The sequence below is a fragment of the Rattus norvegicus genome, chromosome 13 (assembly GCF_036323735.1).
Source record: "Rattus norvegicus strain BN/NHsdMcwi chromosome 13, GRCr8, whole genome shotgun sequence".
In the NCBI taxonomy this organism is placed as follows: domain Eukaryota; kingdom Metazoa; phylum Chordata; class Mammalia; order Rodentia; family Muridae; genus Rattus; species Rattus norvegicus.
Window position 1 is genome coordinate 27949992 of NC_086031.1, and position 15288 is coordinate 27965279.

The window sequence follows — 15288 nt, forward strand, 5'->3', positions numbered from 1 at the left end:
TCAAAATGAGCTTTAATATTTGGGGAATAGCTGTTACACTACTCCAGAAAAGAATATTTGAAACTAATTTTAAGCTTCCAAGGATATGTTAATTGCAAAGTACCTCACCTTACCACATGACTTAACTTTGTTATCCTCATTGGAGATAAATCTTTTGTCGTATCAGTACAAAATTGTAGGCAAGAGACATGGAAGTATTTTAAAAAGAAACCTGGTGAAACATACCTTATTCCAAACAACAATCAAATTGGTTATTACAAAATACTGATATTTGGGCTATTACATATACAAATTTCAGGCAAAATTGATAATTTTACTCTTTGCATGCTTTTGTATTTACTGTAAATTTGTGCATGCAACCCATAGAAAATGTGCTTATGTATTTATAGGTGGTCTAATGAAAAGGCTACATATATGATTGGATCACTTGTTTATTCTCTTGAGTTTCCCCTGCTTCAACACAGACTATTAAATTACGTGCTGTAGCCACTGTTTTTAAATGTTAAAAATCAAGCTTTTAATTCATATACTGATAGCCAATGTGTGGCTTGTGGTTTTACAATTGATTAAAAAGTTTTCCTTTTTTTTTATATACTACTAGCCCTCAAATTTTACAATTACTTAATGCTTTATTAGAGGCAGGTTTTCTACTTGAAATCAGTTAGTGATGATTTCAGTGTGAATGTCTGACAACTCACTGTACTTTCAGTGCTCTGGCTCAGACAACTAAACAAAACCATAGACCCAGCTCTTTGAAAATGGTAATGGAGTTGATAACACACCCTCACGAAACGAAGAAGACTCCATTTGCTTATTTTCAGTGCCCAGCTTCACCCTGCCAACCTAGGGATTTCTAAAATAGGCTAAAACTGGACCTTGTTTACAGGATTTGGCATTTCTAATTAATGCTTATGTTTAGGTAAATAAAGCTGGTGAGGGGCTGGAGAGATGGCTTAGTGGTTAAGAGCACTAAGTACTGTTCCTTTATACGTCATTTAAGAACTCAAACTGGATTGCCTGGACCCCTTAGCAAGGGAGGACAATGATATCAGGCAGATTATAGGCCTTACATAGAAACAAGTAGTCATAAAATCTCATTCTTTATATCACCAAAACAATAATGCTAGAAACAATAATTTGGTATACAAGTCAATTTATAAATACAAGTGCTCAGTGTCCTCAATTTAATCCTCGAGGACTTATCTTAATAAATAATATTTTAATAAAATTTCAATAAATAAAAAGGGGGAGTTATCCGTGTATGCTAAATAATACTCTTTTTATTTCAATTTTAAAATTTGGATGCCAAGGTTTAAGGCACCCTACAACTAGGCATACTTCTGCCTAGGTGAAATAGAAAGACCCGCATATTGGCATGATCCTGTCTAGGTATATTTATGGGTAAGAGGGAATGTTTGTGTTTTTTCTACAGTATGCTACAGGAGTGTGCCAGCTGCCTGACTGGCTGGTGAGACCTGTTGATCCTGGTTTGGGTTCCAGGAGTCATTCCTGTGCCTTTAGAGGAAGACTGAGGATTCCCCCTCATCTTTTGTCATCACAGAAAATCTAGCCTTGCTGCAGTCATTGTGTCCCGTCGCACCATGGCCTGAGCTCTGACCCTCTGTGACCTGCTGCTGGCTGGAGAAGACTGGACTCCAGCTGTTACCCTTACCCCCCTCATTACCCTGGTGTCTCTTGCTGCCTTGACTGGTGTTGTCATCTTGCAGTCTGTAGCTTCACAGGAATGCCATCTGTGTGAAGCTGCTGTGGACTGGGGAACTCTAGCCCTGGTTGTGCAGATCTCAGAAATGGTTCCATTGTCTGCTGGTTGTTCCAGAGAAGAATGACCGATCCAGAACTGTCCTAGGAAAGACCTTGGCATTTTAGCTGCTATTGTAGCAGCCATTACTACTGCAGCCATTGTGTCTGCAGTGTCTAGAGTTACCCTCCCCCAATCTATTGTTAGGCAAGCACAGTGGGTGAACTTTCTGGAGTAGTTGCTAACAATTGGGAATTCTAAATTTTATTATAGGAGCAGCTTGACTACTGCTCTTGGTGGTAGTAGCTGAGGAGAACCAGAGAGACAAGGAACTAGATGACGTCCACACTACATATTGGGAGAGGCTCAACTTCCACAATCTCTTAAATTAATGCCATCTGGCCCCTGCTCCTTCGCCCCTGGGCTCAAGTAAGAGGAATGAGAAGATGATCCAATGTAGCTTTCCTCAGCGACGGGCAACTTCCTCTGACCCTTGACCAATCTAGACATGGAGCCTTGAGGGCGACAAGGTGGTCCTATGACAGAGAGGCTGGGGTTCGAGAGGTCGATCCTAAGACAGAGGTGGCTACACCCCGTTTAAATGTACGGGCCGGTCAAATGTTCCTCTGCCCAGTTTCTCCCCCAATAAACACACACGTATAGCCAGAACGGTGTGTTACAGCATAAAATCATTCCTAGCCATTGGGGTGCAGTCCTAACTGCAAGAGTGGCTCGCCATGGCCGAGCTGGGTACTCTTGAAGCATGTCTGATCTCTCTCAGACCACTACTTCCACCTAATGGTCTTTTATAAAAGAATAACGGGGGAGATGTAGTGAGCCATATTGGATTTGGGCCTAGCCGCTTTGTAACTATATGGCCACAGTTATAGTCATGGGATTGTTGGACAGAGGGCTCTCTCATGTATTTACGGCACAGGAAGAAAAGACCAAGTAGTAAACACCCGGTGTCTCCACTGCATGACCTCTGCTGATCCCAGCTGATTCATGTGGAACTGACACACCTGGACCACACCTGGGTGGTGGTCAATTTACTTATGCCTTTTGTTTCCTCAGCCTTTATCCTTGAGATTTAGGCTGATCTTCTTGGATTTCTCAATAATTAATTCAGGTCTCCTAGTTCGTCTTTTGTTACCGAAGTCACGAGCCAGGTAGTCACGAGCCAGGGTTTCCCACTATGCTTCCCAGTTATTTTCTACCTGGAGACTTGGGTATATAAGTGGTGAATAAAGCTACAGGAGACTCTCACTCTTCTTCCTCACTCTCAGTCTTCCTTCCGCTCTTCCATTCTCTCTCTCTCTCTCTCTCTCTCTCTCTCTCTCTCTCTCTCTCTCTCTCTCCCAGTCTCTCTCTCTCTTCCTCTCCTCCTGTCCTGGCTTGACACGATAACCTGTGTGTGTGTGTGTGTGTGTGTGTGTGTGTGTGTGTGTGTGTGTGTGTGTGTTTCTTTCATCGTGTAGGCTTTCGCCTGATTCTCGGTACCATGTCGGTGCTGGCGCCGACATGTGGGTTCATTTCTAAGTATTAAATTCCATTCCACTGATGATTGTGCCTGTCTTTGTACCAATAGCATACAGTTTTATGACTGTTGTTCTATAATAGCTTGAGGTTAGGGATGAAGAGTCACCCAGAAATTCTTTTATTGTTGAGAAGTTTTTGATATCCTGAGTTTTTCTTATTCATATGTCTTTGCAAGTTGCTCTTTCCAATTCTGTTTAGTATTGAGTTGGAATTTTGATGGGCATTGCTTTTAATCTGTAGATTGCTTTTGGTCCACAGTGCAGGGGAACGTTGGGGGTTGGGGGTAAGGGAGGTGGATGGGGGGAACACCCATATGAGGGAAGGGGTGGAGATGTGGGCTTATGGACCGGAAACCAGTTTTGCAAGAATTTACTTGAGTATTTTGGCATTGGTATTCACAAGGGAAGTTGGTCTGATGTTCTCTTTCTTTGTTTGGTCTTTGTGTATATTAATTCTGGATTCATGGAATGAATTGGGTAATGTTCCTCCTGTTTCTATTTTGTGGAACAGTTGTGACAGTAGTGGTATTAGATCTTCTATGCAGGTCTAATAGAATTTTGCACTAAACCCATCTGGTTCTGGGCTTTTTTTTTTTTTTTTTTTTTTTTTGTGGTTGAGATGCTCTAATTTTTTTAGGAGTTATGGGACGGTTTCAATGGTTTTTCTGATTGTGATTTAACTTTGGGACCTCGTATCTGTCTAGAAAATTTTCAATTTCTTCAAGATTTTCAAGTTTCGTTGAGTATAGACTTTTGTTGTAGGATCTGATAATTTTTGAATTTTCTTGGTTTCTGTTGCTTGTCTCCTTTTTAATTTATGATATTGTTTATTTGCATACTGTCTTTGTGGCCTCTGATTAGTCTGTCTAAGTGTTATCCATCTTGCTGATTTACTCAAAGAATAAACTCCAGGTTTTGTTAATTCTTTGTATAGTCCTTTTTGTTTCTACTTGTTTGATTTCAGCCCTGAGTTTAATTTTTCCTGCCTTAAGAGACACACTGAAGAGAAGTCTCTTAGACATAATTGCTTCTTTATGTTCTAGAACTTTTATGTGTGCTGCCAAGCTGCTACTGTATGCTCTCTCCAGTTTCATTTTGGAGACACTCAGAACTATGAGTTTTCCTCTTACACTGTTTTTACTGTGTTCCATAAGTTTGGATATGTTGTGCCTTCATTTTCATTAAATGCTAAAGAGTCATTAATTTCTTTCTTGACAAGTTATCATTGAGTAGAGCCTTGTTCAGATTCCATCTCTATGTGGGCTTTTTGTTTTGTTTTTCCTGTTGTTGTTGCTGCTGCTGCTGTTATTAAAGACCAACCTTAGTCCATGGTGACCTAATAGAATGCAGGGGATTATTTCAATTTTCTTGTATCTGTTGAGGCCTGTTTTATGACTAATTATGTGATCAATTTTGGAGAAACTCCCATGAGGTGCTGAGATAAAGGTATATTCTTCTGTTTTAGGATGAAATGTTTTATGAATATCTGTTAAATCCATTTGTCTCATAACTTCTGTTAGTTTAATTGTGTCTGTTTAGTTTCTGTTTACAAGATCTGTCTATTGATGAGAGTGTAGTGTTGATGTCTTCCACTATTATTGTGTGAATTGCATTGTGTGCTTTGTGATTTAGTAAGGTTTCTTTTATGAATGTGGTCTTCTTGTATCTGGAGCATAAATGTTCAGTTCATTTTTGTGTATTTTTCCTTTGACAAATATGAAGTCACAGTCCTTATCTTTTTTGAATAATTTTTGGTAGGAAGTCTATTTTATTAATATTAGAATGCCCAATCTTGCTTGTTTCTTGTGACTATATGCTTAGAAAAATTTTTCCCAGCCTTTTACTTTGAGGAAGTGACTGTCTTTGTCACTGAGGTGTGTTTCCTGTAAGCAGCAAAATTCTGGGTCCTGTTTAAGTAACCAGTCTATTAGTTTATTTCTTTTTATTGGAGAATTCAGTTTACTGAAGTTGAGAGACATTAGGGACCTATGAATGTTGTTCTTGATTCCTTTTTTGTTAGAGGAAGAATTATCTTTGTGTGGGTATCTTCTTTTTGGTTTAGTTGAAATAAGTTTACCTTCTTGCTTTTTTTTTTCCTTTAAGAAGCCTGTGTTTTAATCTTATTTCAGCCTCAAACCGAAGAAACTCCCTGAAAGGGTACAAACATTCAACACAACATTGTATCAGGTACATTTATCACTTAGAAAAAGCTATCAAGTATTTTATTATTTTATTCTACATTATATACAGGTCATAAAAGGCCACAGCAGTTTTTCAATACATAACCCTTTAAAAGTAGAGGGCACTATGAAGGACAGACAAGTATCAAGATGAAGTCCAGTAATGAGGGTGTATACTCAGTGCAGTATTTCTGAGGAGTAACAATGCAGATACCAACAAGCCATCCACATTTAGTTTATAACTATGCTATAGTTCTTTGTGACTCTAGTCATTTATGGCTCCACATCGGAGAGCTTCCCCTGCCACCATCAGTGTCACAAACATAAGTAGTGGAGACACTTGCTATTATACAAGTTCTTTTACTTGGAGCTCTCCTTTCCTGTGGGGTCTCCTTAGAGTATACTTTAGTAACTTCAAATTCTTAACTGTGTAATACTGTACTCTCTTTGAATAGTAACTCAAAAGCATTGGTTTTTCACTTTGAAAATACAGTCTTTAAACCTATAACTGGTATCGGTAGATCAATATAAAAAAATACAGTACCAAGCTACACTGGTATATTTCCATATTAAGAACTTCAAAATATACTTATCACTGAGACCATAGTCCTTGCATTAATTTTCAGTCCATTATGAACAATTATCTGCTGCATGTAAACATGTCTAAATAACTATAGATAAAATACAATCATAAATTTCTGTAAAAGATAATAAAATATCTTCTTTAAAAAAACAAAACAATAATAAGCTATTACTGCATTGTTTCCAATTTTATGAAAATGGAACAACCATATGGTTGTTGCCAGTCCTGAGTTCATTTGTAAAAAAAAAATGGCCCTAGTTCCTGGATAAAGTCAGCAACTAATTCTTTCTCTTCAAAGATGTCTTCTGGCACAGTAAGCAGGATCGGTATTAGGTGGTATTCTGTCCATTGATAAAATTATAGACCAGAAACTGACCAGTGCCACAGTACTGTGTTGCAAACAGCTTTCCATCAGGAGTGGGATCTGAGAAAGCAATTTCTTCTTTACTCAAATATAAGCCATAAATAAAGTTACTCCTTAGGCATTCAATCATGCGAGAAGCTTTCTTTTTCCGTCGCATCATGCTGAACAGCCGAATTCGACTGATCCCACATATTGCAGGTTCTGGCAATGTTGAGCAGCACCAGGCTTTTTGCCTTTCAAATCAGACTTTTTCTTCTTCTGATCTGATAACTAGAAGTTTCTCTTCTATAACTCGATAGCCCCACTGGATATGTTCTGCAATTAGGCAACCAACTACTTTTTTGTCATTAGAAATAAAGAGAAGTGTTTTAGTTCTGGAATAGCACATTAGTGGAGCCTGTTGGAAACCCAGATCATTGTCAACCATCTCTCTAATTTCGTCAACCTTTTTCAGGGCATACTTTGGATCTTCAGGGAGAACCATTATTATCCTACCATCAGGATATTCAGCCAGAATTCTTTCTTTTTTCCAGCCCACATACATTACAGCACTTATAAACTGGTTGTGGAAAAGCAGGTGCTGGGTTTCATCTTCTGGATTTGAAGCTGTATAAAGCATTCCACAGATATTACAGGACACTGCTCCAAATCTTTTGTGTCCTGCATCTATAACCAGCTGTTTTTCATCCACTCTCTCTGAGTCTTTCAGTTTCAAAGACTTTGGAATTGTTATCTCTAGATTAGAATTACACTTCAGCTGAGAATGATTTGGCGGTGTATCCCTTGATAGATGCTTCATTACTGAGTATACTGTGCTGCTGATTAAGAGCTGAACCTGGAAATTTTCTGTCCCCATGAATCCTAGCTTGACTAAGAAGAGTTGAGACAGCAGCAGTGTTTTCTAGTGGATTAGTCTCCACCTCTGACGCTGAACATATGCTGAAATTCTGATCTGGTGCTGACTCACAAGAATGTTTCATCTGATTATCCAATGATGAGTCAGAAGAGGGTTTAATATGATTATCCAAATTACAATTTCCAGGAGCCCTTTTTGTGGCTTTATTAATTTCAATTGCAATATTATTAATTTTAACATCTTCAGATTTAATTCCTTTCATTTTATCTTGTTGGCAAGTTACAGTACCATGCGGTTTCAACTCTAAAAACATACTTTGAGACACTGGATGAGGCATTTCTAAAACTGGTGGTGACAAACAAGTTTGTAATAAGCTCAACTTAGGAGACACTTGAGAGTCCAATTTATGTTTCTGCACAGAGTTAAATTTTGAGAGTTTAATTTTAGTCCAGTTGGAGTTCTTCTTAGTTGAACTATTTATTCATTTAGTACACATTTCACAGGCTTTGTTTTCCTACTGAGAAAGAAACGATTGCACTGCACGTCCTGGTTTGTTTCTTTCTGATGGAGTGTTTGTCTTTCAGCATCAGTCTCTTCCAATTTTACTTCTGCAGGCTTCTCCTCCTTTACACTTTCCACACAGGATTCCTTTTTTACCTCTACAGTGTCTGATTCAATTTCTCCAGCAATCTCATCACAAAGTTGGAGAATGCTGCCTCTTTTGCTCTTTCCAGCTTGCTTCAACTCATGGTCAGGCACTAACGGCAGTGGGATTTGGGGAAACTTTGTGCTAGCACTCACTTGTGTATGAGCTGATTTCCTCAGTTCATTCCTTGTAAAGACCACTGAAGTAGCTGTTTTTAGTTTTCTAATCTCAGCAGTAACAGGCTCAGGTTTTGTTTCTTCTTTTCTAATAGTCTTCTGGAGACATTTTTCAGATCCTTGGATGCACTGAGAACTACAAGTAGAAGTTGTCTGATGCTGTATTTTGCGCTTCTTTCCTTTGGGAGAATTTATTACTTCATTTGTAACTGAATGTCTGTCCTCCTTACAATGAGACTTTAATTCAAGCACTTTTCTTTTCACATGCTTTTGATTTACTTTATTACATTTACTTTGAGTACTGTTACACTGTTTTCTTCTTGCTGGTTGCAAATTCTGTTTTACTGTTTGAATTTGACCCTGAATCTCTCTACTGCGCAAAGACCTAGTTAAAGACTCCGTTAACTGTTGTAGTCTTTGTGATCTGCGTTTAAGTTGCTCACTCCCTTTGAAGGTTCCAAATGATCATTTTTCCTAACATAATTTCTTCTTTTTTAAGGATTCTTGTGATTGTCCCTTCACAGATACCATATTTTTATTAATGGAGTTAGTAGCATTTTTATCAGCTGAACATGATGCTGACCTTGTACTCATTCGTGTTCCAATTTCAGACTGATTTACTTTACTTTTGTTGGAAAATCTAACCACTGACTTTCCAGCTTCCTTGGAGCCTGATTTCTTTGCTAGGCTGTTTTGAGAACCTTCGATTTCTTGTTCTAAATACTCATCTTCACTTTCTTTAATAACTTTGGAGGAATTTTTCTTTGATTTCTCCTGAATGGACATTATTCCTGAGTAATGACTTTCTTTCTGAAGAGTTGAGGACTGTGTCCAGGTAGATGCATATGCTAAGTACTTAGTATTATCACTAAGGAGAAGATCTTTTAAAAATAGACTTTAACTTATACTGATTACATTTCCAACAAAAATACCAGGTTATTTCAAGTAAGGTTGCTCTTGGCAATTTCTAAGACATGAGAAAAGCTAGCATGAATGTTGAAAGATATTTGCTTTCTGCTGGATAGGGAAATGAAAATCTGAAGAAAACTCTCACTTAATATTTTCAGAACTTTTTATTTTTTAATGAAAAAAAAAACTTCATTCAGATCCAATTTGTTTTAATTACGATTAGTTTCCGGCCTAACCTTATTACTAGAGGAGTTATTTATCACTGACCTGTCTCCTTTGACAAAATTTCTGAAAAGTTTTTTCTTCTGAAGTCCACAGCTACTGAACGTTGATAAATCTGTAACATGTCTTATGGCTAACAGGTTTCTTTCCTTGTTTGCCAAGTTTGCTGGTTTGTGGCTTCTATTTACTCTCCTTCGCTTAGTAAAGTACTCTATTAATATAGATTTCCTTTTGTGCTGCCATTTAGTTCTTTTCCCACAAGATAGAAATGATGTTTCAGCCACCATAACTCAAGAAAATCTGATAAAAGCATTCCTTATAACCTCTTCTTAACACATTATACAGCACCTTCCTGCTGCGGGGCCGGGGTCCTCCTGCAGCCCACAGGTCGCCTCACATCCGGGTACCCAGAGACACTCAGCTGCTTCTGTGGCGGCCGTCGCCGCCCCGTGGCACAAACACCCCTTCTTGCTTTTTTTGGGTGTAGTTTCCCTCCTTGTGTTGGAGTTTTCCATCTATTATCCTTTGTATGGCTGGATTTATAGAAAGATGTTGTGTAAATTTGTTTTTTTCATGGAATATCTTGGTTTCTCCATCTATGGTAATTGAGAATTTTGCTGGATATAATAGACTGGGTAAACATTTGTGCTCTCTCAGTGTCTGTATGAACTCTACCCAGGATTTTCTATCTTTTATAGTCTCTGTTGAGAAGTGTGGTGCAATTCTGATAGGTCTGCCTTTATATGTGACTTGAACATTTTCCCTTACAGATTTTAATAATCTTTCGGGTTTTTTTTAATTTAGTGTTTTGGTTATTATGTGACAGGAGGAATTTCTTTTCTGGCCCAATCTATTTGAAATTCTACAGGATTCTTGCATGTTTATGGGAATATTGTTTTTTAGGTTAGCAAAATTTTCTACTAAAACTTTTTTGAAGATATTTAGTTAACCTCTAAGTTGGGAGTCTTCGATCTATACTTATTGTACTTCACTTTGATCTTGGCATTGTGTCCTGGATTTCCTGGAAGGTTTTGTTAGAAGTTTTTTTTTTGTTTTTTGTTTTTTTTTTTTGTTTGTTTGTTTGTTTGTGGTTTTTTTTTTTTTGCATTTTCTTTGACTGTTGTTTCAATGTTTTCTATGGTATTTTCTGCTCCTGTGATTCTCTGCTCTATCTCTTTTGTTCTGTTAGTGATCCCAGTATCTATGTCTCTGATCTCTTTCCTAGTTTTTTTTATTGCCAAGGTTGTTATTGCCTTTTTTTTTAAATATAAATTTTTTATTTTATTAACTTGAGTGTTTCTTATATACATTTCAAGTGTTATTCCCTTTCCCGGTTTCCGGGCAAACATCCCCCTTCCCACTCCCCTTCCTTATGGGTGTTACCCTCCCAACCCTCCCCCCATTGCCGCCCTCCCCCCATAGTCTAGTTCACTGGGGGTTCAGTCTTAGCAGGACCCAGGGCTTCCCCTTCCACTGGTGCTCTTACAAGGATATTCATTGCTACCTATGGGGTCAGAGTCCAGGGTCAGTCCATGTATAGACTTTAGGTAGTGGCTTAGTCCCTGGAAGCTCTGGTTGCTTGACATTGTTGTACTTTTGGGGTCTCGAGCCCCTTCAAGCTCTTCCAGTTCTTTCTCTGACTCCTTCAACGGGGGACCTATTCTCAGTTCAGTGGTTTGCTGCTGGCATTCGCCTCTGTATTTGCTGTATTCTGGCTGTGTCTCTCAGGAGCGATCTACATCCGGCTCCTGTCGGTCTGCACTTTTTTGCTTCATCCATCTTGTCTAATTGGGTGGCTGTATATGTATGGGCCACATGTGGGGCAGGCTCTGAATGGGTGTCCTTTCAGTCTCTGTTTTAATCTTTGCCTCTCCCTTCCCTGCCAAGGGTATTCTTTTTCCTCATTTAAAGAAGGAGTGAAGCATTCACATTTTGATCATCCGTCTTGAGTTTCGTTTGTTGTAGGGATCTAGGGTAATTCAAGCATTTGGGCTAATAGCCACTTATCAATGAGTGCATACCATGTATGTCTTTCTGTGATTGGGTTAGCTCACTCAGGATGATATTTTCCAGTTCCAACCATTTGCCTATGAATTTCATAAACTTGTTGTTTTTGATAGTGGAGTAATATTCCATTGTGTAGATGTACCACATTTTCTGTATCCATTCCTCTGTTGAAGGGCATCTGGGTTCTTTCAAGTTTCTGGCTATTATAAATAAGGCTGCGATGAACATAGTGGAGCACGTGTCTCTTTTATATGTTGAAGCATCTTTTGGGTATATGCCCAAGAGAGGTATAGCTGGATCCTCAGGCAGTTCAATGTCCAATTTTCTGAGGAATCTCCAGACTGATTTCCAGAATGGTTTTACCAGTCTGCAAACCACCAACAATGGAGGAGTGTTCCTCTTTCTCCACATCCTCGCCAGCATCTGCTGTCACCTGAGTTTTTGATCTTAGCCATTCTCACTGGTGTGAGGTGAAATCTCAGGGTTGTTTTGATTTGCATTTCCCTTATGACTAAAGATGTTGAACATTTCTTTAGGTGTTTCTCAGCCATTCGGCATTCCTTAGCTGTGAATTCTTTGTTTAGCTCTGAACCCCATTTTTTAATAGGGTTATTGGTTTCCCTGCAGTCTAACTTCTTGAGTTCTTTGTATATTTTGGATATAAGACCTCTATCTGTTGTAGGATTGGTAAAGATATTTTCCCAATCTGTTGGTTGCCGTTTTGTCCTAACCACAGTGTCCTTTGCCTTACAGAAGCTTTGCAGTTTTGTGAGATCCCATTTGTCGATTCTTGATCTTAGAGCATAAGCCATTGGTGTTTTGTTCAGGAAATTTTTTCCAGTGCCCATGTGTTCCAGATGCTTCCCTAGTTTTCTTCTACTAGTTTGAGTGTGTCTGGTTTGATGTGGAGGTCCTTGATCCACTTGGACTTAAGCTTTGTACAGGGTGGTAAGGATGGATCGATATGCATTCTTCTACATGTTGCCCTCCAGTTGAACCAGCACCATTTGCTGAAAATGCTATCTTTTTTCCATTTGATGGTTTTGGCTCCTTTGTCAAAAATCAAGTGACCATAGGTGTGTGGGTTCATTTCTGGGTCTTCAATTCTATTCCATTGATCTATCTGTCTGTCTCTGTACCAATACCATGCTATTTTTTCACTATTGCTCTGTAATACTGCTTGAGTTCAGGGATAGTGATTCCCCCTGAAGTCCTTTTATTGTTGAGGATAGCTTTAGCTATCTTGGGTTTTTTGTTATTCCAGATGAATTTGCAAATTGTTCTGTCTAACTCTTTGAAGAATTGGATTGGTATTTTGATGGGGATTGCATTGAATCTGTAGATTGCTTTTGGTAAAATGGCCATTTTTACTATATTAATCCTGCCAATCCATGAGCATGGGAGATCTTTCCATCTTCTGAGGTCTTCTTCAATTTCCTTCTTCAGTGTCTTGAAGTTCTTATTGTACAGATCTTTTACTTGCTTGGTTAAAGTCACACCGAGGTACTTTATATTATTTGGGTCTATTATGAAGGGTGTCGTTTACCTAATTTCTTTCTAGGCTTGTTTTTCTTTTGTGTAGAGGAAGGCTACTGATTTATTTGAGTTAATTTTATACCCAGCCACTTTGCTGAAGTTGTTTATCAGCTTTAATAGTTCTCTGGTGGAACTTTTGGGATCACTTAAATATACTATCATATCATCTGCAAACAGTGATATTTTGACTTCTTCTTTTCCGATCTGTATCCCCCTGACCTCCTTTTGTTGTCTGATTGCTCTGGCTAGAACTTCAAGAACTATATTGAATAAGTAGGGAGAGTGTGGGCAGCCTTGTCTAGTCCCTGATTTTAGTGGGATTGCTTCGAGTTTCTCTCCATTTAGTTTAATGTTAGCAACTGGTTTGCTGTATATGGCTTTTACTATGTTCAGGTATGGTCCTTGAATTCCTATTCTTTCCAGGACTTTTATCATGAAGGGGTGTTGAATTTTGTCAAATGCTTTCTCAACGTCTAATGAAATGATCATGTGGTTTTGTTCTTTTAGTTTGTTTATATAATGGATCACGTTGATGGTTTTCCGTATATTAAACCATCCCTGCATGCCTGGAATATAGCCTACTTGGTCATGGTGGATGATTGTTTTGATGTGCTCTTGGATTCGGTTTGCCAGAATTTTGTTGAGTATTTTTGTGTCGATATTCATAAGGGAAATTGGTCTGAAGTTATCTTTCTTTGTTGTGTCTTTGTGTGGTTTAGGTATAAGAGTAATTGTGGCTTCGTAAAAGGTAATCGGTAGTAATCCATCTGTTTCAATTTTGTGGAATAGTTTGGATAATATTGGTATGAGGTCTTCTCTGAAGGTTTGGTAGAATTCTGCACTAAACCTGTCTGGACCTGGGCTCTTTTTGGTTGGGAGACCTTTAATTACTGCTTCTATTTCCTTAGGAGTTATGGGGTTGTTTAACTGGTTTATCTGTTCCTGATTTAACTTCGGTACCTGGTATCTGTCTAGGAAATTGTCCATTTCCTGAAGATTTTCAAGTTTTGTTGAATATAGGTTTTTTAGTAAGATCTGATGATTTTTTGAATTTCCTCTGAATCTGTTGTTATGTCTCCCTTTTCATTTCTGATTATGTTAATTTGGACGCACTCTCTGTGTCCTCTCGTTAGTCTGGCTAAGGGTTTATCTATCTTGTTGATTTTCTCAAAGAACCAACTTTTGGTTCTGTTGATTCTTTCTATGGTCCTTTTTGTTTCTACTTGGTTGATTTCAGCTCTGAGTTTGATTATTTCCTGCCTTCTACTCCTCCCGGGTATATGTGCTTCTTTTTGTTCTAGAGCTCTTAGGTGTGCTGTCAAGCTGCTGACATATGCTCTTTCCTGTTTCTTTCTGCAGGCACTCAGCACTATGAGTTTTCCTCTTATGACATCTTTCATTGTGTCCCATAAGTTTGGGTATGTTGTACCTTCATTTTCATTAAATTCTAAAAAGTTTTTAATTTCTTTCTTTATTTCTTCCTTGACCAGGTTATCATTGAGTAGAGCATTGTTTAATTTCCAAGTATTTGTGGACATTCTTCCTTGATTGTTATTGAAGACCAGTTTTAGGCCGTGGTGGTCGGATAGCACGCATGGGATTATTTCGATCTTTCTGTACCTTTTGAGGCCCGTTTTTTGACCAATTATATGGTCGATTTTGGAGAAAGTACCATGAGGAGCTGAGAAGAAGGTATATCCTTTTGCTTTAGGATAGAATGTTCTATAAATATCCGTTAAGTCCATTTGGCTCATGACTTCTCTTAGTCTGTCTACATCTCTGTTCAATTTCTGTTTCCATGATCTGTCCATTGATGAGAGTGGGGTGTTGAAATCTCCCACTATTATTGTGTGAGGTGCAATGTGTGTTTTGAGCTTTAGTAAGGTTTCTTTTACATATGTAGGTGCCCTTTTATTTGGGGTATAGATATTTAGGATTGAGAGTTCATCTTGGTGGATTTTTCTTTTGATGAATATGAAGTGTCCTTCCTTATCTTTTTTGATGACTTTTAATTGAAAATTGATTTTATTTGATATCAGAATGGCTACTCCAGCTTGCTTCTTCTGACCATTTGCTTGGAAAATTGTTTTCCAGCCTTTCACTCTGAGGTAATGTCTGTCTTTGTCTCTGAGGTGTGTTTCCTGTAGGCAGCAGAATGCAGGGTCCTCGTTGCGTATCCAGTTTGTTAATCTATGTCTTTTTATTGGGGAGTTGAGGCCATTGATGTTGAGAGTTTTTAAGGAATAGTGATTATTGCTTCCCGTTATATTCACATTTGGATGTGAGGTTATGTTTGTGTGCTTTCATTCTCTTTGTTTTGTTGCCAAGACAATTAGTTTCTTGCTTCTTCTAGGTTATAGCTTGCCTCCTTATGTTGGGCTTTACCATTTATTATCCTCTGTAGTGCTGGATTTGTAGAAAGATATTGTGTAAATTTGGTTTTGTCATGAAATATCTTGGTTTCTCCATCTATGTTAATTGAGAGTTTTGCAGGATACAGTAACCTGGGCTG

The 15288-nt window shown here is 38.3% G+C and overlaps 1 pseudogene; it reads right to left on the minus strand.

The window, feature by feature from the left end:
* Positions 1–5489: 5489 nt before the first annotated feature.
* Esco1-ps1 (establishment of sister chromatid cohesion N-acetyltransferase 1, pseudogene 1) lies at positions 5490–9168 on the minus strand (annotated as a pseudogene).
* Between the last annotated feature and the right edge of the window lie 6120 nt (positions 9169–15288).